Below are 26,592 nucleotides of genomic sequence, written 5' to 3'. Positions count from 1 at the left end.
CATAGAGGTTTTCTAATTTTTTTGTCACCTTAATACTCTATTTCTACACAGTCAGGTAGGCTGAGCAGAAAGTGGTTGGCAAACTGTAGCTCGAGTCACATGCGGCTCTTTGGCCCCTTGAGTGTGGCTCTTCCACAAAATACCATGTGCGGGCGTGTACGTACAGTGCAATTGAAACTTCGTGGCCCATGCGCAGAAGTCGGTATTTTGTGGAAGAGCCACACTCAAGGGGCCAAAGAGCCACATGTGGCTCTCGAGCCACAGTTTGCCGACCACTGACCTAGCCTACTCATCAGTGTCTGGAAATGCCAGGGGTACTGCTTAAAAACATCCTGGAATGAGGCCAAGCATCCACCCAGAAGGTTCTGCCTGGCAAGTACGCCAGGTGCTGCACCTGGGCTCGGCTCCTTGGGCTGCTAGGCCTGGACGTCATGTTGGGCTGTGAGGGCCCGGGCTTTCCCACGCGCCTCTCTACCCTGCAGTGAGCCAGCATGGAACAGTGGAAAGAGCCTGGGCTTTGGAGACAGTTTCTAGCAACGTTCCTTACTAGCTCGGTGGCTTCGTTTCTCATAGTTGGCACTCAGTACATGCTAGCTAGCGTTATTAACATTTATCAGTGGCCAAAGGTCACAGGCACAAAGGCACTATTGTTCTCTGGTCCCTTGCAACTCATGGTGCACCCACAGATTATCTGCAACTTTATTAGCTGGGAGTTTATTAGCAATTAAGACTCTCAGGTCCCACCAAGAACCTGCATCTTTGCAAGATTCCCAGGAGTCCCACACGTAGTCAGTCACATTTGACATGCCCTGCAGTCTAGTCAATCAACACTTCCTGCCTCCCTGCAAGGGCCAGCCCATCACACTGCCTTATTCAGGAGGGAAAGTTCACGTGTTCTTGTGGTGAACTCTCTTTCTACAACCCAAATGTCGACACCTGGTCAAATCAAATATGAATTTACTTAATGGGAGCAACGGGACAGAATATTTGACATTGAGTTTGATCATCGCCATGTTTAACTCCTATCTCATAACCATTTTGTTTTCCTCTTTCCGAAGAGGGTAGAGTTATTTTAAAACAGTCCGCCTCTCAAGTCTAGTCATGGATAAAGCCGTGTGGTAGCTTTTTATAAACGTCTCTGCCAAAACATTTCTTTTAACGAAAGAAGATTCCCTACCAGACACTCCATAGGTGTCTGTCCCCTCTCCACCTAGCTTCTGGGGGGTCAGTTACTGTATTGAGGGGACTAGCCCATGTGGCAGCTTGGTCTCCCCCTTCAGTGAATGTTACAAGTCCAACCTATTAAACTCTGTTTCTTTCTGCTGCCCTTTCGGGACATCAGGCCATTTGCAATGGCAGTTTTTGAACATGACCAGAGAGCACTGACTCTTCATCAAGACTGACTGAGTTAGCCCTGGCCAGTGTGGCTCAGTTGGTTGGGCATGGTCCCAGTCAGGGCACACGCCTGGTTTTCAGACTCAATCCCAAGTAGTGCGAGTGCCGGAAGCAGCTGTTTTACTCTCACATTGATCTCTCTCTCTCTCTCTCTCTCTCTCCCTCCCTCCCTTCCTTGTTCTCTAGAAATTTTTTTAAATCTTAAAAAAAAAGACTGACAAAGGCAGAGGCAGGTGCTGCTGCCTGAAGCCCTGGTTTTCTGGTCAGAGGCATCTGCTACTACTTGTGACATCATGGAGACCCTGTTTAGAAACAGCAATACTGCCTGAACTGTGAGCTATGACTCAATGTTTGCACAAAGAGAGCTCACATTCATATTTGGTACACTTTTCTATTTTCCCCATTTTCTGTCTTAAAAAATGTGTATGTCTTCAGTGCGAAATGTGCAGTAGGCGTGGTCTTTGTCAGGGGCCCTTGAATAAGAGCTGGACAGTCACGGGCTGCATGGGAGTTGCTGAGACTCCAGAATTAAGGGATGAGCTGGCTGTGGGTTCTGGACATAGAAAGATACAATACATTAGCCAAGATTTGGTCATTTGCAAGTTATAGAAATTCAACTAAAACAGGCCAGGTTAGCATGGTAACTGGGAAAAGGGCTGGGTAGCTCCTAGGTAGAAAAGAAAGCTGCAGGAGCAGGGTGTTAGGGACTCCACTGGGAGAGTTAAGGCTGCCAGGAATTTCTCTCCTTCCTCTGCACATGCATGCTGGCTGCTGCTGAGCCACTAGAGACAATGACTGCAAGCAGCTCTTTGCCTATATTTCTTTATGGGCTCAGCAAACTACTGTCTGGTTGCCTGTTTTGTACACCCCTCAAGACCACATATGGCAAGCTAAGAATGGTTTTAAGTTTTTAAATGGTTGTACAACATCAAAGAGCAATGAGACAGTACCCTATGTCGGCTACAATGTCCAAAATATATACTATCAGGCCCTTTACAGAAAAAAAAACAAACACATCTGACTCCAGAAAGGAAAGAGACAGACTCTCAACCCCCTCCACCAGCTCTGGCAGAAATGTCCCCAGGAGACCTGTGCATCCCTCAGGCGTCAATGTGGCAAGGGAGGTTGGGAATCCCTGATTGACAGACTTGGTTCATATAACCACCAGGTACCTGGGGGCAGGGCATGAGTTCTCCCAAGAAACACTAGGTTGCAGTTCCCAAAAGAAAAGGGCAAATTGGTCAAGCTAAAACAACAGATAGTAGGAAACTGTCACTGTTAAAAAGAGGCCATTTTCAAAGGTGTGGACAGTGGTAAGAGGTGAAGAACACTGGGATTAGCTACAGGGAAAATGTAGGCCTGAAGGTGTAGGGATGGAAGCATTAAATTCACAGTAACTGTGATGATAAGGTTGGTCACTGGGCTGAAGAGAGTGGGCAGAATACAGAACCAGCCAACTGCTGCTGCTGAGGAGGACGCGCCACTGCCTCCTCCAGCCTCCTGCAGTGCATCCCACTGGCCACACCAAGCCACAAGCCAGAGGGCATGTCCTAAACGTCGGCCTCCTGGGGCACAGGGAAAACCTCCAGACAGTGTACACAGAGAGCGAGTTTGTATTCTGACTATACTCAGGGCTGGCCTCTCGGGATTACAACCGCATGAGCTCAGAGGGCCTTAGCTTAGAAGAGCCCCACACTTGGGTCCATGCTCTCCTGTCACCATCTTGAAATTCTTAATAACCTTTGAACAAGAGGCTCCACATTTTAATTTTGCACTCAGCTCCAGGCCCCACAAACTGCATAGCCTGTCCTGACTCTATTCTTATGATTGTGCGATCTCAACAAGTCACTTTATCTCTTCTGGCTTTCAATTCCATGAGCTATAAAATGTTCTCAACAATATTTTTATCTCAGGGTTGAAGAGCAAAGGAGATGGCATGTAAAGGGCCTGCTGGATCGAGTGAGTGGTCAACGCAGATCGTGTCTTTCCTTTCCCCAAAGTGCTCTTTCTCCTGTGTTCCTCAGAGATGGCTGACTCTGGAGAGAGGAGCGGGCCCTAAAATGCAAGAAACAACATGTCAAGACAACCCACCTAGAAAGAATCCTGGTCTTATCTCAGGCCAACAGTTAATCAGAAGGGAAGAAGTGATAAAAAGGTAGTGGTTGGTGGAATGGGGTAGGGGAGTATGGGCTAATCCAGTGGTTCTCAACCTTCATAATGCCGCGACCCTTTAATACAGTTCCTCATGTTGTGGTGACCCCCAACCATAAAATTATTTTCGTTGCTACTTCATAACTGTAATTTTGCTACTGTTATGAATCTTAATGTAAATATCTGATATGCAGGATGTATTTTCATTGTTACAAATTGAACTTAATTAAAGCATAGTGATTAATCACAAAAACAATATGTAATTATATATGTGTTTTCCGATGGTCTTAGGCGACCCCTGTGAAAGGGTCGTTTGACCCCCAAAAGGGTCGTGACCCACAGGTTGAGAACCGCTGGGCTAATCTGTTGTTTGGGTTATGAGTTATTGAGGAACCTTTAGAAAGAACCTTAAATATCCTCATTGTCTGACTTATGAGGAAATTGAGGCCCATAAATATCAAAAGCCTTGCCTAAAATCACAGGCCTGGTGAGTACCGTGGCTTGCGGTCCAGTTCAGTGAGGCGTACACTCACTCCTGTTAAATTAATTAAACAAGGAGGCCATTAGACTGGCGCGAATTGAATGCAGTGGCAGCTTACAATGTAAGCAAACCAAAATCTTAGCCTGTAAATGCCTCAGGTTACAAAATCAAACCGCCAAGAACAACCTTTCACAAACAGCCAAGTAGGCTGTGAGCTACAAAAACAAAAACCAAAAATCAAATAGTTTCCTCTCTTTGCTTCCGCACTTTCTCCATATATCTTTCCCCTGGCTCCTGTTTGGCAAGTGCTGCTGACCACTTTTTTTGCCCCATTTGAATGGATAAATGCTCAAACTCTTAAATTTTTTAATATGTCTCAAGTTTATCTTTTAACACAATACATTCACACTTGCACCAGAAATCGGGCATGGTTTGATTTAACTGTAAGACTTGGAAATTGTTATCAATTTGTGGGAGTGCAAGTTGTCCTTTTAAAATGTTCCTTTTCACCCTAACCAGTTTGGCTCAGTGGATAGAGCATCGGCCTGCAGACTGAAGGGTCCCAGGTTCTATTCCTGTCAAGGGCACGTACCATGGTTGCTGGCACATCCCCAGTAGGGAGGTTTGCGGGAGGCAGCCAATCAATGTTTCTCTCTCATTGATGTTGCTAACTCTCTATCCATCTCCCTTTCTCTCTGTAAAAATAATCAATAAAATATATTTAAATAATAAATAAATAAATAAAATGTTTCTTTTCTCCTCCACTCTCCCCTCCTTTTCCTCTTTCTTCCTCCATGTTTCCAATTCAAAGAAACAGGTTTTGATTTCCTTACGGGTATGTCCTAGCATCATGGGTGCCACAGGCCTTGAACTGAAGGGCCTCAGAACTCTGACGAAGTCCAGGACAGGATGCCCTGAACATACAATACTTAATGGAATCTGGATGAAAATTTCATTTTCCCACACAAAGACTGGGCTCCAAAATGTTAAATGTTTGTGAGTCTTGTTAAGGTAAAATAATTCTCTTCTTACTGATTCATAGATTTTTCTGCCTGCATATGTACCTAAAGGCTTTTTGCAATTTTCTTCAGAGTATGTCTTTTTAATGCAAAATTGTCTTCTATCCCATAGAAAGCTTTAATGTGGTGAGGACAGTCTGCTTCTCCTAGCAACACTGAGGATACTAGCTGAACAGGGGTCAGTGGAGTGGTTTGAAGAGAAGCCTTGGTAATCTGTAAAACAAAGCTGGGAATTCTCTGAAGAATGTTTAGCAAAGATACTACAGTTTGAAGTGAATAGGAGGGTTTTGTTCACAGGCTCTGCCTTGCTGTTGGATTCAAAGAGTGTTCAGCCCCAGGAAAGAACATCAATGTCTTACTTGGAACTTAAACACACATACAAAAGGCTTCTTTATAGCCCAAACTGAGCTTTGCTGTACTGTAGAAAAAGTTCATCATGCCTGAAAATCTGTATCTTTGCCTTTGATCCAAAGCAAGTATTATAGAGGAACAAAGACATCGTATCTTCTGTCTTTGGCAAAATGAATTGTCAAGGATTTTGCTTCAGAAATATCAACAAAAGACCCAAATTGTCCTGCAGAGTGAGATCTTGGAATTTGGACTGTGGACTGGGAGTCCTGCGTCATGTTTTCTCAGGTTTATCTCTAGTCCATGTTTGTGACACTAAACAAAGCATTGAAATTCTTTGCACTTTCCTGGCTGGTGTGGCTCAGTGATTGAGCTTCGACCCAGGAACCAAGAGATCACCGGTTCAATTCCTGGTCAGGGCACATGCCCAGGTTGCAGGCTTGATCCCCTGTAGGGAGCATGCAGTAGGCAATTGATCGATGATGTTTCCTCTCTCATAGATGTTTCTATCTCTCTATCCCTCTCCCATCCTCTCTCTAGAAATCGATAAAAACATTTAAAAAATTCTTTGTACTTTTAATCCCCTATTTGAAATCAGGGATAATACTTGCTGCCTATTTAACCTCAAATGTGTATGTGAGGATTAGCCAGTTACAGTTTGTCAAATGCTTGGGAACCAGTGAAGGAAAAAATCTATATGAATATAAAGTATTACTGTCATTCCCCTCTGTCTTCCTCCCCTCTATCTCTTTTAGAGGATTGCTGTCCTGGGAGACTCAGTGAGCATTACTCATGGTTTTGCTATTGCAGAAAATGGCCTTTTCCTATTATTAAGTGATTTGTTTGAAATTGGTCTTTTCTATACTATCAAGGGGAGGTTTCTGAACCAAAGCGTCCTTGACTAATTGTCAATGAGTCACACCTGCAAAGGTTTCCTCTGGGTTTAGTTTTAGAATCCTGTAGAGAGCAGAAAACAAATATTTTATGGTAAAATAGTAAGTGTAATTTGGAAAAATTTGCCCATTAGTGATTCAAAGCTTTTGAAGTATAAAAATAAAGCCAATTTAGAGCCCTTGTTACAATTTTTAAAGAAATTCTCCTTTAAACCAAAACAATAATAATATTTTATATTTCACAAACATTGCCCCTCTGATTTTAACAACCACCTGTAAATTGAGTATAACACAATTTTGTCATATTATATTCATTTTATAGTTGAAGAAATTGAGGTGCAGGCAGGTTAAGTGATTTTGCTCAAAGTAATTTAACTAATGAGTGGCGAAGCCAGGACTAGACTCCAAATTGTGTATCTTCTGGTTCCAAGGGCAATAGATTTTCCCACTATACCTTGCTGTTTATCCTTTGACTATGGTTCAAATGACATTAAAAGTACAAACCTTGTTGCTTTGGTACTTCAATATAAGTTGTTTTTTTCCTTGAAGCAATTACCATGAAGTTATTACCTCAATTCTGACAATATCTACATGGAGTAGCTTCGATCCCACACAAGACTGCCCTGTCCATGAACTTCAGAGGCCAACTGAAAGTCCTGTCACCTGTGCTTCCAACCTAGGCAATGGGGTTCCGAGGCATCCACAACCGCCTCCTTGGGTTCTATTGATGTGCTAGAGTGGCCCACAGAATTTCATTTACTATATTGCCAGTTTGTTATAAAAAGACACCACAGGGAGCAGCCAGGTGGAAAAGGAGCACAGGACAAGGTATGGGGAAAGGGCAAGGAGCTTCCCATGCCCTCTCCAGGCATGCCACTCTTCCCAAATCTCCAGGTGTTCACCAACCAGGAAGCCCTCTGAAGCCCAACCTTTTGGGGTTTTGTGGAGGCTTCATTACATAGGCATGATTGGTTACATCATTGGTGTTTGGTTACTAAACTCACTCTCCAGCCTTCTCCCCTCCCTGGAGCTAGAGGGGTAGTACTGAAAGTTTCAACCCTCTGGTTTCTCTAGCAAACAGTTATCATCCTTTGGTTAGTTAGGGCTTTTCAAAAGTCATCTCATTAACATAACAAGAGACACCTTCATTGCTCTCATTGGCTAGGAATTTCCAAGGGTTCTAGCAGCGCTGTGCCAGAAACAGGATGAAAACAAAATATCTACTTCTTATTAGAGCAGCATTGGTCCAAACCCAGCAGGTCCAGGGGTTTCCAAAGGTGTAGACGGAGTCGGCGAAGAAGGAATGACACGGAGACAGCGTTCAGTTGATCAGCAGCCTAGCCAGGATCTCCAGTCAAGTTCTGGTCTGGATCTCCAGAGAAGTTCTGCCGTTTATTGTCTTGTTACATCCGTATTTATACCAGTTGATTTTAATCCTGTCAATTTCTATTACAAAGGTTAGGGCGTTTCTTATCTCCATTCCAGGGAGCAAAGATTATGTAGCTTAGGCATGATTGTTTGTAGTTAAAGTGATTAACTACCCGGCTGGCACTTAGTTAAGGAGTTTCATCCCCTCCCTGACTTCAAGGAAAAATTCCTACCTGGGGAAACAACCTTTCTCGTAGAGGTGACCTTGGTTAAAACACACAGCACTAAGGGGAGCAAACATATTAAGAACAGTATGCTATATACGCCAGGTCCCTTGAAACATATGCTGTGCAGATGTTTCTTTCCTGCAGCGACTGTGTCAAGCAGCAAGGATGGACCGGCTTCTGGCAAGTACCCTTTCCTTTGCGTCACAAACCAACTGGACTTGGGCAATGCACCTAATCGGTCATGAGATCTTCATAGAAAGCCTGGAATAGAGTGCCCTTTCCAAGACCACTTCCTGTGGGCTATGGGATCATGTACAGTAATGTCAAGTGCACAGAATTGCATAAGGAAAGCAGGAAAGTCTGGACCAGGAATTCTTATTGGAGCAGCATTTGTCTCCCACTCTCTTATTCCACCTTTGCTGTTGCTCTGCTATGTCTAGTGTGGGGTAAGCAGTTGATCCTTCAGGACTATTTGGAAAATAGTCATCCTGTGAGGTAGAATGGATGCTGTGGTGTGGCAACCAGATTCTTCTTTCAGGACCAAGGCTGTCATCCCGCCAGATCCTGGAGAACTCTCAGCTGAGCTCTTCTCCAGGAAACAACAGCAGCCGAAGAGAGTTGACCCCACCAAAGTCACCCTCCCTGACTGGTGGCAGGATGTTCGACTTGGGAGGGAGATGGTTTAAGAAGGTCAAACATCCCTGTATCAGGGCAGGACAACTCTACAGGCCCATCAGGGAAGCCTAGTAAGATTGGTTGAGGCTTCTGTTATAGTTGCAGGACAGTTTCATTTCTTTCTAGGTCCAGCCCTTTCCCCCTCACCTATTATGGTTATTACTCCTGAGAGCACTCTCCAATAAACCTCCTGCACACAAGTCTAAGAATTTCAGTCTGTTTCCTAGGGAACCTGACCTGCCACAGATGGTGCCAGAAGACGCCTGAGAAAGCAGACTTCAGCCAGCTGGCAATGATGACTCCATCACTGGTGGGAGATAAAACATTAACAGCCCTTGGCACGTGCTTGCAGTTCAATCATTAAAATTTCTACCAGTGGTGAACTGGGATGGGATACTGCAGGAAGGGCAATGGCATTAGCATGTACATATTTCCAGCATTTGAGAGTTTTGTGGTAAATGGTGGTTAAGGACTTTGGAATTGGTTGATTGTTGTTAGGGCTCACCCATGCATTAGGGCAGTGTTTCTCAGCCTGTGGGTCACGACCCCTTTGACGATCAAATGACCCTTTCACAGGGGTTGCCTAAGACCATCCTGCATATCAGATATTTACATTATGATTCATAACAGTAACAATATTACAGTTATGAAGTACCAACGAAAATAATTTTGTGTGCCGAAACCGGTTTGGCACGCTCCACTGGGATAGAGCGTCGGCCTGCGGACTGAAAGGTCCCAGGTTCGATTCTAGCCAAGGGCACATGCCCGGGTTGTGGGCTTGATTCCCAGTAGGCAGCCAATCAATGATTCCCTCTCTTCATTGATGTTTCTATCTCTTCCTCCATCTCCCTACCTCTCTTAATTCCCCGGCAGAAATGTGTATACTCGTTTTCACAAAATGTTCTTTTTCAGTCGTCGACGAGTATACTAAGAAAATATGGTAAAAAAATATGGTTTATAGGAAGACGAGTTACAAACTGTTTTCATAACCAGCATCAAAAATACTATATAGAACCAAAATAAAAAAATTAGTCTGAAAAAGAAACGTTTTTAACAAAAAAATTGTTGGGGAAGGGGTTAAATCAATAAAGAAATATATTTAAAATTTTTTTTTTTAAATTAGCAAGGTGGCCCTAACCGGTTTGGCTCAGTGGATAGAGCATTGGCCTGCGGACTGCAGGGTTCCAGGTTCAATTCCAGTCAAGGGCATGTACCTTATTTGCAGGCACATCCCCAGTAGTGGGTGTGCAGGAGGCAGCTGATCGATGTTTCTCTCTCATCGATGTTTCTAACTCTCTATCCCTCTCCCTTCCTCTCTGTAAAAAATCAATAAAATATATTTCAAAAAAATTAGCAAGGTATCTATCCATGGCAGGCAGTCACAGATCCTCATATGAGATAAACAACAGTATACACTTATTATCTTGCCCCAGGGCTATGTTAACTCTCTCCCTTTCTCATAATTTAGTGACCAGCCTAATTGAGCATTCCAGAGAACCAAGCATTTATCTACTTTATTGGTGACATCATGTTAATCAAATCAGATAAGCAATAAGTGGCAAGTATTTTGGAGGCCTTGGTATGACACACAAACTCCGGATAGTATAAGATACATTTAAGGAAAATTCAGGGACCTACCATATCAATGTAACTTTTAGGGGCCCAGTGGTTTAGGGCATAACAGGGCATCCCCTTCAAAAGCGAAGTATTGTATATTGCCCCCTTCTACCACTGAGGAAGAAGCACAATGTCTGATAGGCCTCTTTAGGTTTTGAGTGTTGCCTATTACATGATTGGTAATAGTGCTCTGACCAAATGTTATTGCTATGCTTAAAACTTTGCTAAAAACAATTATTTTAGTTACAGTTTTTGTGGGGCAGGGATTTAGGCTAAGGTCTCAGCTGGGTCTGTCTGGCTTACGTCTCTCATGGACTTGCAGTCAAACAGTGGTTGAACTTAGAATAGTCGTTGGGGTGGGTGGGAAGGGGGAAGTGAGAGTGAAGGGAGGCCTGCAAAAGCTGAGAGCTGTCAACACCTCTCTCTCTCTCTCTCTCTCTCTCTCTCTCTATGAACTGGGTGGGCTTCCTCACAGCATGATGGCTGGGTTCCAAAATCATTTTCAGAGGACCAAGTAGAAGCTGCATACTCTTTTCTAAACTAGACTCAAAAATCATGCAGTGTTGTTTCTTCTGCTCTCTATTGGTTGGAACTGCCACAAGCTCCCATCCAGATTCGAGGTCAGAGGACATAAGCACCACCTCTTCATAGAGACAGTGTCAAAGGATTTGGGGGCCATGTTTGTAAAATGCCATAATATGAAAAACTGAAATCAGCATCAATTTTAGAAAAGGCTGGGCATGTGTGTTGACTCCACTACTAGTATATTCTACCGTATGCTATGAACTATATAATACAATCCATCCTTTCAAAAATAATTTTTACTTTCTCCTTTTGTTTTAGTTTCAGCAGCAGCAATATAGAGAATAACAATGCTTTTTTAGTCAACTTCCCTTGGATGTAAGATATAGAGACTCACTCATGTTACCAAAGGTTACCAGGAAAAAACAAACCCAGAGCAGAAACAGCAGCTGCTCCAGAACTGAAGGTGAATCCTGGTGACTGGACAGCAGGAAGGTCATGGAGTCCTACTCTAGTGCCCTTGTATTTATCTGACTTGACTATTGTCTGCCTTTCCATTTCCCCCCTCCCTGCTCACCTGCTGCTGCCTGTGTGACCTGACCCAGCTTTTGCTCTCTTAGAACTGGAGCTAGCATTGTGGCCTCTCCAACTTCTATCTCAAGACATTTCAAGGTCATCTGTTGACACTGTCTTATTCTTTAGGAATTTCCTGGATCAAGTTCCCCAGAAAGAGATAAATTGCTGACCTCAAAGTGGATTGTCTGTGTTTGAATTACATCCTTTTCTTGTTCATTTAGTGACCACTCTTGTATAAAGAGAAGTTCAGCTCTTAACAATTAAAACTGGAAGGAAAAGGCAGCCAGGATTGGCATGGCTGTGCACTCGTCAGCATAAATCAATGTAGATATTGATCTCCAAAAGCTGGTAGTATGGATCAATCAAAATAAGAAAAATAAAAGGTAAAATGTAAAGTTATCCAAGAAGATGTGGTACTATGTTATAAATATACACATTCATATATATCCACAGATTCCTTTAAGAATCAATATATCAAGTTAACATCATTGTTAATTAAACTAGCAAACTGAAAGTTACAGATTAATGTTTTATTTCCATGAATTATTATTGCAACTATTCTTTAGCATCCAGCTACATGCTAGCTATGTCAGAACCTCCACGAATTGAGACTGACTTTCAAGTTTCAAGCAATTAGGCATTCAAATGAATGTCGTGTTAACATGGAAAATTTAGCCTTGTATTTTCTTCGATTCTCTTTGAAAAGAAGGATACTCAGAAATTATTCTTCATTCAATAGCTTGGAAATGCATCTGTTTCCAACTGCATGTGGTATCTACTCAAATCTGTATTGGAAAATTACACTGTAAATGCTCTGCAGACTTTTTCCCCCACTCATTTTCAGTCTCACAGTCTCTCACTTCTTAATCAATTCCTATTTTCTCAACACAGACTGCATTGTCACCAAGCTATCAAATAATAATTTTTTAGAACTGAAAATGAAAAGAAAAAAAAAATCCTAACCAAACAAACAAGAGTGAAGCTTCAGGAACCTTTTGAACCTGTGTCATTATTTTCAACATCCATCCCTCTGCATGTGGTGAGATAGGTACCTGTTATGCTGATTACAATTTTTTTAATTCAAGATTTTAGAACAATCTCTAAAATGAATTTCCTTTCACTTTTCTTCAGGCAAGCCTGCAAATACCAAATCCAATTATGAGAGAAATTTAATTTCCCTTTTGGTCTATGGCACAGCACAACAATTATCTGTGGATATTGAAAGAAAATTCATCAAGTAGAATTCTTTTGGTTCACATGGGATAAAGTCCCCATGAAATGATGCCACGGTTGGTGTCATCTGCTGACATTCACACATGATTCAGTGCCTCTAGACAACAATCTCGGGGAATCTGTTTTTCCAATACAAGTCAGACTTTGTCTCTTTTCTAGAAAATGAAAGGATCCAGAATCCCCACCTTTTTAAGGCTGGCTGCCTCCCGTTACACTCAGCACCCAGAAGCAATGCAGAGACTTCCTGGTGTTTCTCTGAATGCGGTTCAGTGACATTGTAGAGATGAGGCAGCCGGGTGTTTGGCAGATTTCTCACTTGTCCCGTGGCTGCCTTTGCATCTGTTAATACAGCCTCTGTGTTTATATGCACGATTAGGCTAAGAATTCCAGGGTCAACCACCCACAGATTGTATAAAAAATAATCAGTCTTATTTGACTGTCTTAACATTTTGGCTACTTTAAGTTGTTAAGGCAACCAGATCTGATGAAGTACTCACCCATCAATTTGATGTTCAGCAAATGTCTGTCACGGTTCTGAAGTTGGAGGGGGAAAAAATAATAAAAATCGACTGTCAAAACAGTCAATCCCAAACAGTCAAGCCAATCATGAATTTCTCCCCATACCAGCGAGCACTGCTTCTCCTTTCCCTTCCCCCTCCTCCTCCTCTTCTCCTGAGAGCTTCCCTCCCACAGTGTCTTACCCCCAGCGATGTTGATGAATGGCAGAGAAGGGAGATAGTGTAGTTTCACAAAGGCCGACATTTTCCAAAAGGTTTCTCTTTCCTTTGCATTGATGTTAGATGATTTATTTTATTTTATTTTGCTATTAAATAGTCTTAAAAGATCAATCTATGGAATGTATGGAGAATGTTTATCTTAACAGAGAATTTAGGCAGAAATGTCCTTTGCTTTCCCTTTCAAGATGAATTCCCCTTTCCAGGGAGCACAGCTCTGAAGCCAGAGACAGGCAGCTGGCTTGCACCGTCCTCTCCCGTGGCTGCGCCGCTCCAACCTCCTTGGAACACAAGAGCTCCGAGTCTGGCCCCGGTGTGGGTTGTGGCTGGCTTTCCAAGTTGGGAAATGCGTTAGTAATTATTTTTTACTCCTGTCTCCATTTTAAATTCCAGATTCCCCATCCCCAACCCCCATCTCTAGCCTGTGTTTCTCCACCAGCTTCCCACCTCACTATGACTGCTAATTTAACCCTGACTCCCTTCCTCCAGAAACATTTGACTTTGTGCAAGAACTTGGCATCAATTTCTCTCCTCCTACTTCCCCAGACTAGGATAATTAGCATCAGCAGGCAGCACTGCCAGACTGCTGCCTGGGTCCTCTGGGCTCTGCCTGGTACAACAGTAGCCCCCTTTTTCTTGGCAAAAGGACAGTGGCCACTAGTTGCCAGTTGCCAGGAGACCTTGTCCAAGATTTTACTTCAAGACGGTGTTACCAGGGATGTGGACTAAGCCAATTAGCTCATTTAATGAAGAAATCTATAGGGGCGGAAATGTAGAATTGAAGCCTCCTTAGTTCACATATCCCTGCGTTGAATTTGAAAGAATTCTATTGCTTTTTCTTATCAAGAAAGGTTATTCTGTGTCACTCATAATCTGGAAAGGGTTATAAGGGAATTAAGAATTGTGTAACCTGCTTAAGAGAACAAACTTTGCAATCACTTAAGAAATGCCCATTTCTTCCTTTTGTTGATAAGTTGATTACATACCACTTTTATCTCCTCTTTAATTAAGTCCCCAAGGACAAATACTGTGTCTGATTTCATAACTAAAATACCAGCATATATGTACTTAAAAATAATGCTATTTAAATTCTTTAAAAATAGTCCATAATTCCATATTTTTACTAATTCAGTCCCACCTTCCCTTGTCACACTGAAAGAATGGTGTTTCATTGTACATGTTGGTGAATGTATGTTTTTTGGGTTTATAGAACTATCTTTGTAAAATGCCTTTGATTATAGGAATTTAGTATGGAACTAGAACTCGGGTGGTAGAGATAGTGATAGAGATTACAGATAGAGACATTGTCTCTACTCATTTATGATACACATTCTATTCAACCCAGACTATAAAGTACAAAATACATAGTACAAAATTGTGGCTAAGCCATGCTACCCCTCTATTTTGGGGAGAAAGGAAGTAGCAACTGTATGGGTCCCAGTGATGAGGTCTCTATATATTAGAAGATGCACATCCAGGGATGGGATTTTTCCCTATTGTTTCCACATCTCAGAGGAATGAAAATTGGGACTATTTTTCTAACATTGACGTTTACCTTGGCCACCCCACCCCACCCCTATCCTTCATTTCAGAGGACTAGCTCCTTAATTAAGCACAGGTTTTCTGTAATAAAGAATACTATATGTGGCCACAAAGAGTGGATGTGGAAGCAACAGCATGTGCTCTGGAGCTTAATTTATTATCTGCTCTGGCTTCAGCCTGTGGGACTGTCAATTGTTAACAAGGTAAAAACTTGACTCTCATATAAATATACAAAGAACAAAGATTAAAATTCATTTAATCTATTAATGAGGAAGCAATAGTGTTATAAAACTGGTTCAAGAATTGGAGAAACAAAGTTTATATCAATAGATAGATAGATAGATAGATAGATAGATAGATAGATGAAAGATAGATACATACATCCCTTTGAAACATATATTTTCTGCTGGAATGAAATCATTTGTATTAGACAAAAAGCAACAAGTTATCCTACAGCTTCACAGAGCCTGGTGCTAACCAACAGTAAATATAAGCCAAACGAAGATACATTCCCTTAAAAAATGTATAATCTGTGGGCCCCAATTAGATAAAGCTCCAGTATGAAGGACATGCAGGCATCTTTTTCCTTATTTTCAGGTTAGGGATAATTTTTCTTAACAAGAATTAAGGCAAATTACCTCAACTCTCTGAACCTCAATGCCTTAATTTGAAAAAAAAAAATGGGAATAACATTATCTATTGTACAGAATTGCTGCAAGATTTAAATGAAATTATATATCTAAAGCACTTCCCATAATACCTTAAATGATAATTCCCTTCTCCTTCAGTATTCCTTTTATGCCATACTAGAGGCCCGGTGCATGAAAATTCATGCACTGGGGGAGGGGTCCCTCAGCCCAGCCTGTCCTCTCTCATAGTCTGGGAAACCTCAGGGGAAGGAGGTGACCTGGCAATCAGGGGAAGGCGATGCCCCCATCACACCTCTGCTGCTGTCACTGCCGGCAGCGCAAGCCTCGGCCGGCCTTGGTTACATGAGCCTCTTGTGGCTGTGAGCATCGCCATCTTTGAGGGCGGGGCAGTCAACTAGCATATTTCCTCCTTGTTGGCTGTGGGCACTGCCATCTCTGTGATGGTGTGAGGGTCAATTAGCATATCCCCTCTTTATTAGATAGGATTATCTGATATTTTACCAATCAGATCTCTTTCAATTGGTGCATCCACTTATTACCAAAGTAATGATAATTCATAGTTATGAGGATGACACTGAGATTTATCACAGCCTTCTGTGTCATTATAGATAAAATTATGTGTTCAGCATAGTATTAAAGTTAAGTGTAATTTGTCATGTTCTACTTTTTTAAAAATTTATTATCTGCCCTAGCCCAGTAGTTCAGTTGGTTAGAGCATCATCCCCATACACCAAGTTTGTGGGTTTGATCTCTGGTCAGGGCACATACAAGAAGCAACCAATGATTGCATAAATAAATAGAACAACAAATCTCGACCTATCTCTATCTCTACCTCTATCACCTCTCGCTCTGTCTTTATCAAAAATTCAGTTAACAAAAACCATATTTTCCAGATTATTAAGCATAAAAGAAAATTTGAGAAAGTATTTCTTATTTAAATTCTTTATTGTTTAAAGTATTACATATGTCTCATTTTTCACTGATTGACCTCTCCCCAGCCACTCCCACTCCCCCAGCACATGCTCTCACCTCCCCCACTCTCGCCAGTCTGTGTCCATTGGTTATGCTAATATGCATGCATACAAACCTTTGGTTGATCTCTTACCCCTTCTCCCCCTGCCTTCCCTCATAGGTTGGACAGTTTTTTTTACCTGGAAGACCAATTTGAATCCAAAAGTGCTGGTGTGAAGAGTTAGATTTGGACAAATACCATCTAATTTTTCTTCCTACTCTAAGATTTTATAATATGTAGAAAAGGATAGCTAAGAAACAATTATATGCAGAAAGAAGAACACCCAGGCATGTTATTCCCCAGAAAAAAAACCCAATACAATTGTATGTTAAAAATAACAACTGCAGGATAGTATTTTTATGTCTTTGAAAGGTGATTATGGACAATTTCAAATATATAAGAAATGACAAAACACTCAAGTACCCACCATCCATATTTAACACATTTGAATATTTTGTCATGTCTACTTGAGCTATTTTTTAAATAAATAAATTAGACATAACTAAATTCCTCTTCTCATCACCACTCTCTCCCTTTTTCCTCCTCCCACCCTTAAAGGTAATCATTATTTGGAAGTTGATCCATATTCTTATGGCAATGTTATGCACCTATAACAATATATAGCATTATTTGGTGAGATTTTAGACTTTTTCAAGAATTATCATATGCTATATGTCATTTTTTAGTATCTTGTTTTTTCACCCACCATTAGATTTTTTAAACTTTATCTGTGTCAATATATCTAGATCTACTATATATTCCAAAATATAATAATCCTACAGTTTATAGAACCATTTCTTTTTGGAGTTAATATCTCCATTTCTTGCTAGAACAAGTCTGCAATAACTTTATTTGTGTATACAAAGAATTTCTTGGGTTCTAGGGAATGTGCACCTTTTACTTTAGTAGATATTGCCAAACTGAGTTTCCTTTTCAATAATGTGCCTGTTCATAATCTGCTCCCATTTTCTTTTTGGGTTGTTTCTTTTTCATATAACTGTGTGTGTGTGTGTGTGTGTGTGTGTGTGTGTGTGTGTGTGTGTAACCTTTTGATGATCATATGCATTAAAATATTTTCTTCTAGGATTTTGTATTTTTAGTTTCTGTGATACTTATTCTTTTAACTTGAACATAGCCAACTTCCCTCTCTTGAGAGGTACTATAGAGCAGTTGTTCTAACCCAGAATGCCTGGGATCAACTCATACCTCTCCCACTTACTGCACAGGTTAAAGAAGGAAAGTCTATAGTCTCTCCAGTCCTGTCTTTTATGAAGATCATCATAATATCTGCCTCACGGGGTTTTTATAAGGATTACATGAGATAGTATATGTAATATACTTAGAATGCTGTGTAGCACATTGAATAGCTCACTAAATATTGACTTATTGACTTTGTTATTATTTTACTTTATGGTTGGTGCTTTTTACATCTCATTTAAGAAATATTTATCTGCCTTCATATAAAAATATCTTACATTTTCTATTAAAAGTTTTAAAATGTTGCTTCTACACTGATTCATCTCAAATTTATTTCTAAGTGCAGTATGGGTAGAAAGTCTATTTTTTTCTCACATGGATAGGCATTTTTTAGCAGTATTTATTGATAATTTACCTTTCCTCGTAATGCTAACTCTGTCATGAATATATCAAATATTTATGGTTTGACAATAGGTTCTTGACTTGTTACAGTATTCTATTTGTCAAACCATGTTGCTTGTATTACTATCAACTTATAAAATACTTACAAATGTGGTAGTATGGGTCTTCCCTCATTCTTCTTCAAAATTTCGTTACTTAGTCCTTGCCTTTTAATCTTCCACATGAATTTTAGAATCAGGTGTCAAGTTCCATGGAAAATTCCAATCATTTGATTTGGGGGAAGTTTTAATTACGAGACTAAATTTCATCCTAAGAAAGTTTATTTTTACTATATGTCAGGCAGTATGTTATTTCAAAAGAGCTAAGATCTGAAGATTTGGAGTAGAATTACATACACTCCTTTGAACAAGGCCATTCATAACTCTTGGCTTCAGTTTCCTCATCTGTAGAAGACGCTGGACCATGATCATCCAATAGCATACCTTGAACAATACTACTCAAAAAGTAATACCTAGAGGAGCTCCATTACCATTACCTGGGTGTTTATTAGAATTGCAAATTAGAATCAGAATCTCTGAAGATGGAGCACTTGAATCTATTTAACAAGCTCTCCAGGTGATTCATATACATGATGTGACAGTTAATTTCATGTGTCAACTTGGTTAGGTCATGGTATCCAGATATTTGGCCATACAATACTCTAGATGTTTCTATAAATGAATTTTTAGATGAGATTAACATTCTTACCAGTAGACCCTGAGTAAAGCAAATTACCTTCCATAATGTGGGTGGGACTCATTCAATCAGTTGAAGGCCTTAATCGAAAAAAGACTGACCTCCTCCTAGAGAGAATTCTACCAGCAGACCATCTTTGGACTCAAACTGCAATTTGGGTCTCCAATCTGCCAGCCCACCCTGCAGATTTTGGACTTGCCAAGTCTTTATAATCACATAAGCAAATACCTTAAAATAAATCTCTCTATATAGATAGATGATAGATGATGATAGATAGATGATGATGATGATAGATAGATAGATAGATAGATAGATAGATAGATAGATAGATGATGATGGATAGATAGATGATAGATAGTTTTTTTCTCTTACTGGTTCTGTTTCTCTGGAACAGAGACTAGTACACAAGGTAAAGTTTGAGAAGCCCACCGTCAATGCACCTGGCATAACTCCATCCTTTATGTATGACTTGTCCAGATTCACCCAGTTGTGCAAGAGCTATGTGTAAAATCTAGGTCACAGGAGGACCAGTGTAATGTGTTTTCTGCTGTGCTTGTTAAGGAAAACACATTGTAAAGAAAATAAACAACTTGAGTTGAGTGGATGAGTAAGGAGAGCAGAAATTTTATTTTCACAATGAATTAATTTAGGAAGTGTATTTACATAAGGAGCTCACCTGGTGAATCATTTATAAATTTCTATATGCTTGACAGAAAAAGCATCGGCAGAGACTCACATATTAGAGCTAAATACCTATTTTAAGTTGAATCATAAATGAAAATAAAGTATCTGTAATAAAAATGTAAGACAATATAAGCACCTTTTAGCCAAATATTTTATTTCTCTATATAATTTAAGAAGATATTTTTGTGTTTAGGTGTAGACATAAGCTCTGTATACTCATTCAGTGGACCTTAGAAAGCATTTACTGGGAGAAATTAACCACTCAGGCCCCAGGGATGTGAGAGACCTCTTATCCCAATAAGGGAGAAGTAAACGCAGCTCTAGTCTTCGTTTACTCCCTATAATATACCTTGGATGTGGGGAGAACAGTTAGCAGAAAAGGATCCAGGTTTAGATGCAGGAAAACTTTCATAGTGTAAGCATTTTGAGACAGTGGAATACACTGTGCATGACCTGGATCTAAATTGCGACTCAACAAGCCAATGACCATTGTGATTCCCACTTGGTCTAACCAATGCTTTATGTTCCTAACGGTTATATCAGAGAGATTTTGCTGACATGTACTCAATAATGGATCAGGTCTTAGCAAGTAACCAGAGGATTTAGAGAAAGAGAAATAGAAAAAGAGCACCTTTCCAATCGGCAGATCTGTTTCTCACTGTGTGCAGCACAAAACACACAAAACCGTGACTACTTATGACACCTGGGAGAGTTTGCAGAGAGTGAAAGCTAATCCTCTCGTGTGGAATATAAGCTTGGACACACAGACATTTATCACACTTTATCTTGACTGAAAAGTCTTTGGTGTTTTCAAATGGCTCTGGGTTGTCTGAGTCTGGCCCAGGGCCGTGTTAGAAATTTAGCATCTTCGACACCACTGGTTTGCCAGGGCGGGGAGCCTGCATTGAGTCAGCCGGGGAGGCACCCGGAACATGGCATGAATATTTATAAGTGAAAATGTATTAACAGAGCTTAAAGAACCTTTATCCCTAACCCTCTAAGAGACAAAAGAAATGTCCAAGGGAGACAGCTGACTGGAATTTTATAAGCTACTGATATTTTAAAATCTATTATTTTTAAATGGCACTTCTCCTCCCTGCATCTGAATGGGGAATTTGCTATACACACTGCCCATTCCCTGCCTTTATCAGTTGTCCTCTTAGGGACACTGTTGGGAAACTTTCTTTTGAGTTTGTCAGACCTGACTCTCCAAAGAGAAGCCCCGGAAGCTGGTGTGTTTCAGAAATGCATATGCTATCATTAAAGGAGCCCTCCGTTCTCCCGCAGCGCCTCCCTTGAAAGCATTTAGTCCTTCTACCAAAATGTAGTTCAGCCTTTATTCTGCAGAGCCAATTTGTTTATGCTTCCAAGTTCAATCACAATCTATTTGTAAAACCTATTTAGGATCAGAGTCACATAGCCAGAAATGATCATGCTCTAATTTCCTTATTAGAGAGATTCTTGTTGCAGCTGGCAGCTTGATTTGACTACTCCCAGAGTCTGGAGCGACATGTTTGTTCTTAACGTCGTTTCCTCATTTTGTCTTCGTTCCTTCTTCTACCCCACCCCATCCCAACATGCACATATCGAGTCAGAGAGGAACAATTCTCGACATTGCTTAGATGGAGGTGAAATGAGAGAGTGACACCTTTTTACTTGTCAAGAAATGAATAAAATTGGGCTATTCATACTATCTGCAGGAGAGAAAAGAGGGAAATGTTCACAAAACACACCGTGATGGGGAAAAATTGCTTGAAGATTCAGGTAAAAGGTCAATTATTTCAAAGGACTTGGGGAGTTCTGTGTTCTGGATAATTGAATCAGAATTAAAGCAGAAAGCCAATGCATCATTTGAGAAAACTTACTTCATCTACTTTTTCTTGAACATTTTCCTTTATAAAAATAGGTGAGCCAATCTTTCTGACAAGTCTTTTAAGGTAATTGGACAGTTCCCTAACAATGGAGGGTCTTCGAGTGTCTCTGTCTGCTTTGCTTGGTGAAATCATCCTCATCTGATTCAAATGTGATTTTGTAAGCTGTCCCTAAAGTCTCACTTTTTCCTTGATGTAATGTAGTTGTGTGTGTGTGTGTGTGTGTGTGTGTGTGTAATAGATTTCACTGGTCTAAGCAGGAAATGCGGTGAAAACTGCAAAGATGCTCCCATTTTGCTTGTAATGGTGGTTAAAGTGATGTCATATCATAAAGTCCTCTTTGTAATAGATTATCAGTTGCCCAGAGATCTCTCCTACCATATCTTTCAAACTACACTGAGAAGCCGCATGATTTACTAATAAATAAGTGTCAAATAAATATGTAACATTTGTCACTCAACACTAAGTTTCTTTTTCAAAATAGCCTGGGGTACAGAGAAGCAGGCTAAATAACATGTTCTATATCTCAACAATGGAGCTTTACTTTGATTTGAATTAGGCAATTTGACCCTTCCCTGAGGTCATATAATAGTTTCCATGAACATCCAAATAATATAACCTTTTCACTCATGCTTTCAAACTTCTCTTGGACTCTGTAAATATGTCTCTCTTCTCTGCATCCAGCATGCCTAGAGAGCAGTCTGGTTCTTCAGTAGGGGTGGCTGGGGATTGAGAAAATGAAAGAAAGAGACAGACACAGAGATGGAAGAAAAAGCTGGGGCCGGGTGGGACCACTGTCCTCCGACCAAGACAGTAACAGAGACAGTGACCCCGAGCCAATACAGCGTATTTATTTTATACAGCAAAAAACAGGAAGTTTTACTAAAAGTCAAGACAAAGGAGATTATTTGCATTTTTGGGTGGTCCAGAGTCATATTCATTCGTGGTGCTTGGCTGGATTTAAATAACAAAACCCACCCCCTGGCACCTGGGCTGAAGGTGAAGCTGACAACACTCCTGCCTTTTGGCAAAGGATGTATTTCCAGGATGTGGATTTGCCAACACCACTGGCTTCAGCTGACAATAATTAAAAGAAATGCCCATGTGCCTTCCCAGGCGCTCTCTACAGGACTCCTGCATTATTTACTCACCTTTTTTCTTTTTCTTTCATTCACTATTGAAATACCACTTCCTCCAAAAAGTCCTTGACACATTGTTAATTATCCACTCAATATTCATCTATTCTACCCTTTTTTTTTCTTACCAACTGAATCTTGAATTTATTCAAGGAATATGTTTCCAATTTAAAATAACGTTTCAGACCTCAGGATCACTTCAAATCTAACTGAATGGAAATCCTACAACTAGGGATTTAAAGAAGAAGCCACATCTTGACCATAGGAGGAGCAGAGACACAGAATAAGCTATTCACACACTCACATGTGGTGGTTTAAAATTGGAAGGGATACCTTGGCTGCAGAGATCTCAGTCCCACACTAGGCCTCCCGACCTGGGTTCCAGTGCTGGGATGAGAAGTTCCCAACACTTTCTGTATAAACTAGTGGGGACTGAGGCTGAGGGAAGTGGAGGCTGCTGGAGTCCCAGGTAGTTCCTCTTAAAGGGCCCATGCACAGACTAACTTGGACTCACCCCTCTGAGCTCTAGCACTGCAGCAACAGCTTGAAAGGAACCAGGGACATATGGGGAGGAACTAAATTGTCTGGTGGAGGGTGGGGAGGATGGGGAATGGGGGAAGCAGCTCTCTGATAGACAAAAGTGCTGGCAGAGGCCACTGTTCCCTTTCTGAGATCCCCTGGGCACCATAGCTGAATACCCGTCAACCTTGTTCATACTGTTTGTCCTGCCCTATTGATTCCCTGAAACTCCACCCACCCAATTTGTGGACCCATCCAAAATTTTTCCCATTGCTTTTCCATAGAACTGGCCTCTCTTGCCTCTTGCTTTGGACTTTCTAAAATCTTTCAAACAAGCAGCATCTGGCATCTACATCCCTGTATCTCTTGCTAAGTGGTATGAGGCCTAGCACTAGTGGCAACTGATCTCGGTTTGAAGCATGGCCTCTCCTGGGCACCACCAAGCCCCAAACAGGTAACAGCCATCTGCAGATCTCTCTGTAACTCATGCTGGGTGGTCCCAGGCAAAGTTCAGTTGGTGGTTAATGTTGTACCTCTCTGGAGGCCCCAGAGTCAGTGCACCTAGTAGATAGTTTCAGAGCACACTGGATTACAACCTTACCAACTCCACAAGCAACACATTCAAAGGGTGTACTGGATGAGCACCAAAGCAAATCCTGCTCCATTAGGGCTGGCTCCTGCACAGCAGCTTCTCCACTGTATTTGCAGCCAACCCTTGCAGCTGATTGGCCTGGGGGGGGTCAATCCCTCCCAGTGACACCACTCACAATCAAGACTAAACTACAACAATACTGTATATACAGCCTACACAGGGGCATACCTGAAGTGTCCAGCTCAGGTGACTGGACAGTCTGTGCCACTGGGCCCTATAGGACATACTACACAAGGCCACTCTACCAAATCCAAGAGACTTAGTAGCTCTACCTAATACATAGAAACATAGGGAAGCAGTCAAAATGTGGAGACAAAGAACACTTCCCAAATAAAAAAGAAGATAAATTTCTTGAAAAAGAACAAAATGAAATAGAGACAAGTAAACTAGTAAACTACCAGATACAGAGTTCAAAACAATAGTTATAAGGATGCTCAAGAAACTTAGTGAGAGCTTCAACAGCAAAAAAAAAAAAAGACATATAAACCATTAAAAAGAACCAGACAGAAATGAAATAAAAAATAATTACAGACAATCAACAGTAGTGTAGATAAAACTGAGAATCAAATCAGCAATTTGGAATATAAGTAAGCAAAAAACACCCAATCAGAATAGCAAAAAGAATCCAAAAAAAGAAAATAGTGTAAGGAGCCTCTGAGCATACCAATATTCACATCATGGTTGTGCTGGAAGGAGAAGAGAGAGAGCAAGAGATTGAAAACTTATTTGAAAAAATAATGACAGAAAACTTCCCTGACTTGTTGAAGAAAAAAACATACAAGTTCAGGAAGGACAGAGAGTCCCAAAAAAATGAACCCAAAGAGGTCTACACCAAGACACATCATAATTAAAATGTAAAAGGTTAAAGACAAAGAGAGAATCTTAAAAGCAGCAAGAGAAAAACAGTTAGTTACCTACAAGGGAGCTCCCATAAGACTGTCAGCTGGTTTCTCAACAGAAATTTTGCAGGCCAGATGGGCTGGCAAGAAATATTCAAAGTGATGAAAAGCAAGGACCTACAACCAAGATTACTCTACCCAACAAAGCTATCATTTAGACTTGAAGGTCAGAAAAAGAGCTTCACAGACAAAAAAAAAAGCTAAAGGAGTTCATCACCACTAAACCAGTATCACGTGAAATGGTAAAGGGTCTTTTTCAAGAAGAAGAATAAAACCTAAAAAATATGAACAATAAAATGACAATAAATACATATCTATTAACAATTGAATCTAAAAAAAAATAAGTAGAACAGAAACAGATTCTTAGATACAGAGAACATTATTACAGTTGGCATATGGGAATGGGGTGGGTATTGAGTGAAGATGGTAAAGGGATTAAGAAATACAAATTGGTTGTTACATAATAGTCATGAGGATATAAAGTACAGCATAAGGAATATAGTCAATAATATACTAATAACTATGTATGGGGTCAGATGGGTGCAAAATTTAATGAGATAATCATGTAGTAAGATATATAATATCTAATCCCTGGGGTGTACACCTGAAACTAATATAATAATGTAGGTCAACTGTAATTGGAAAAAAAAGATGTGATTTCCATAAATAAATAAAAAGAAATTTGCACCCTTGATGACATTGCTGATTTATGCTCATCTTAGACTATCTATTTCTGATTTGCAATGCCATGAAACTAATAAACTTCTTTCCTGTTTAAGCTACCTTTTGTACGTTTTGTAGCTAGAACTAATTCTGACCAATATAACCTTCTCAACTATGTGAGAGACCCACAGTAAATTTTCCTGAGACCTTCCCTGTCCAAATATACAACTCCAATAGCTCCTATTTCTCTCACCACTCTACAACCTACACTTACAATAATGCTTGAGAGCCATTTCAGAGAAACTGGCAATCCACATCAATAAAATTCCTAGATATTATCAATCTCTCTTATCTTTAACCATTTTTAAGATTTCCAGTTAAAATATTTTTATTTGCTAAATCTGGGAACTCTACCATTTGTGGGGGAAAGTGTCTAAAATGTTTTACATGCTTTCCAAATATCTGGAACATTTTGTCTTTTTAATATTTTCTTCATGTTTCTGTCATTACTTCACCCTGCTTTCCATACAATGTCTTTGTTGATGTTTACTTATGTGTTTCTTGTATATTAAATGGTTCCAGCCTGCTAAGTTTTATATGCTGATTTGCTCGTGGACACACACACACACACACACACACACACACATTTTTCCTCCTGTCAGCTTGCACTTCTTTATTATCGGAATGCCTGCCTATAGCATCTTGACCTGCATATCCAATTTACTCTTTCAAATCCGTTTTCACTGTGACTATGTTAACATTTTGTCTAAAGTAAAAATAAATAACTCTAATGATTTCAAGGACTAATCTATCAGTAAAAAATTATGGACTTTGTGATAATTATTTTGACCACTAAGATAAATGTTTCTGGCCTCCTGGTATTTTTTTATTTTGGGTTACAATACCTGTATGATCTCAATGAGAAAGGTGCTGCCATGTAATACTGTTTCTTTAAATATTTACTCATTGTCTCTGTGTGTATGCATGCATGTGCTTCCCTGCATGCACATGCCCATACATGCACAAGTGCATTCTTGCACACACACATTCAGTAGTTATTTGATAGCTTTTATGCCCTGAGAGCCTATCTATCTGAATATTGTCTGTACTAGTATTTAAGGGAATTATTTTATTAAATTCACTTGACAACCTAGCATTACTTATCAGCTGGGCTTGCCCAGTATTTTCTTTTCTTTTTTTTTTTTTAATATATTTTATTTCATAGGCCAGGGGTTGTTTCAGGTAACTGACAATTAATATAATTCATTAACATTTATAACAACCCTCTAGGGTGGACATTTTTATTATTCTCAATATATCATCGATATGGAAACTGAAACAATTTGCCCTTGGGCACAGAGACAGTAAACCCAGGCAGCTCTGAACTCCAT

Source organism: Myotis davidii, unplaced genomic scaffold (assembly GCF_000327345.1).
Source record: "Myotis davidii unplaced genomic scaffold, ASM32734v1 scaffold1798, whole genome shotgun sequence".
Taxonomy (NCBI): Eukaryota; Metazoa; Chordata; class Mammalia; order Chiroptera; family Vespertilionidae; genus Myotis; species Myotis davidii.
This window is presented reverse-complemented; position numbering follows the sequence as displayed.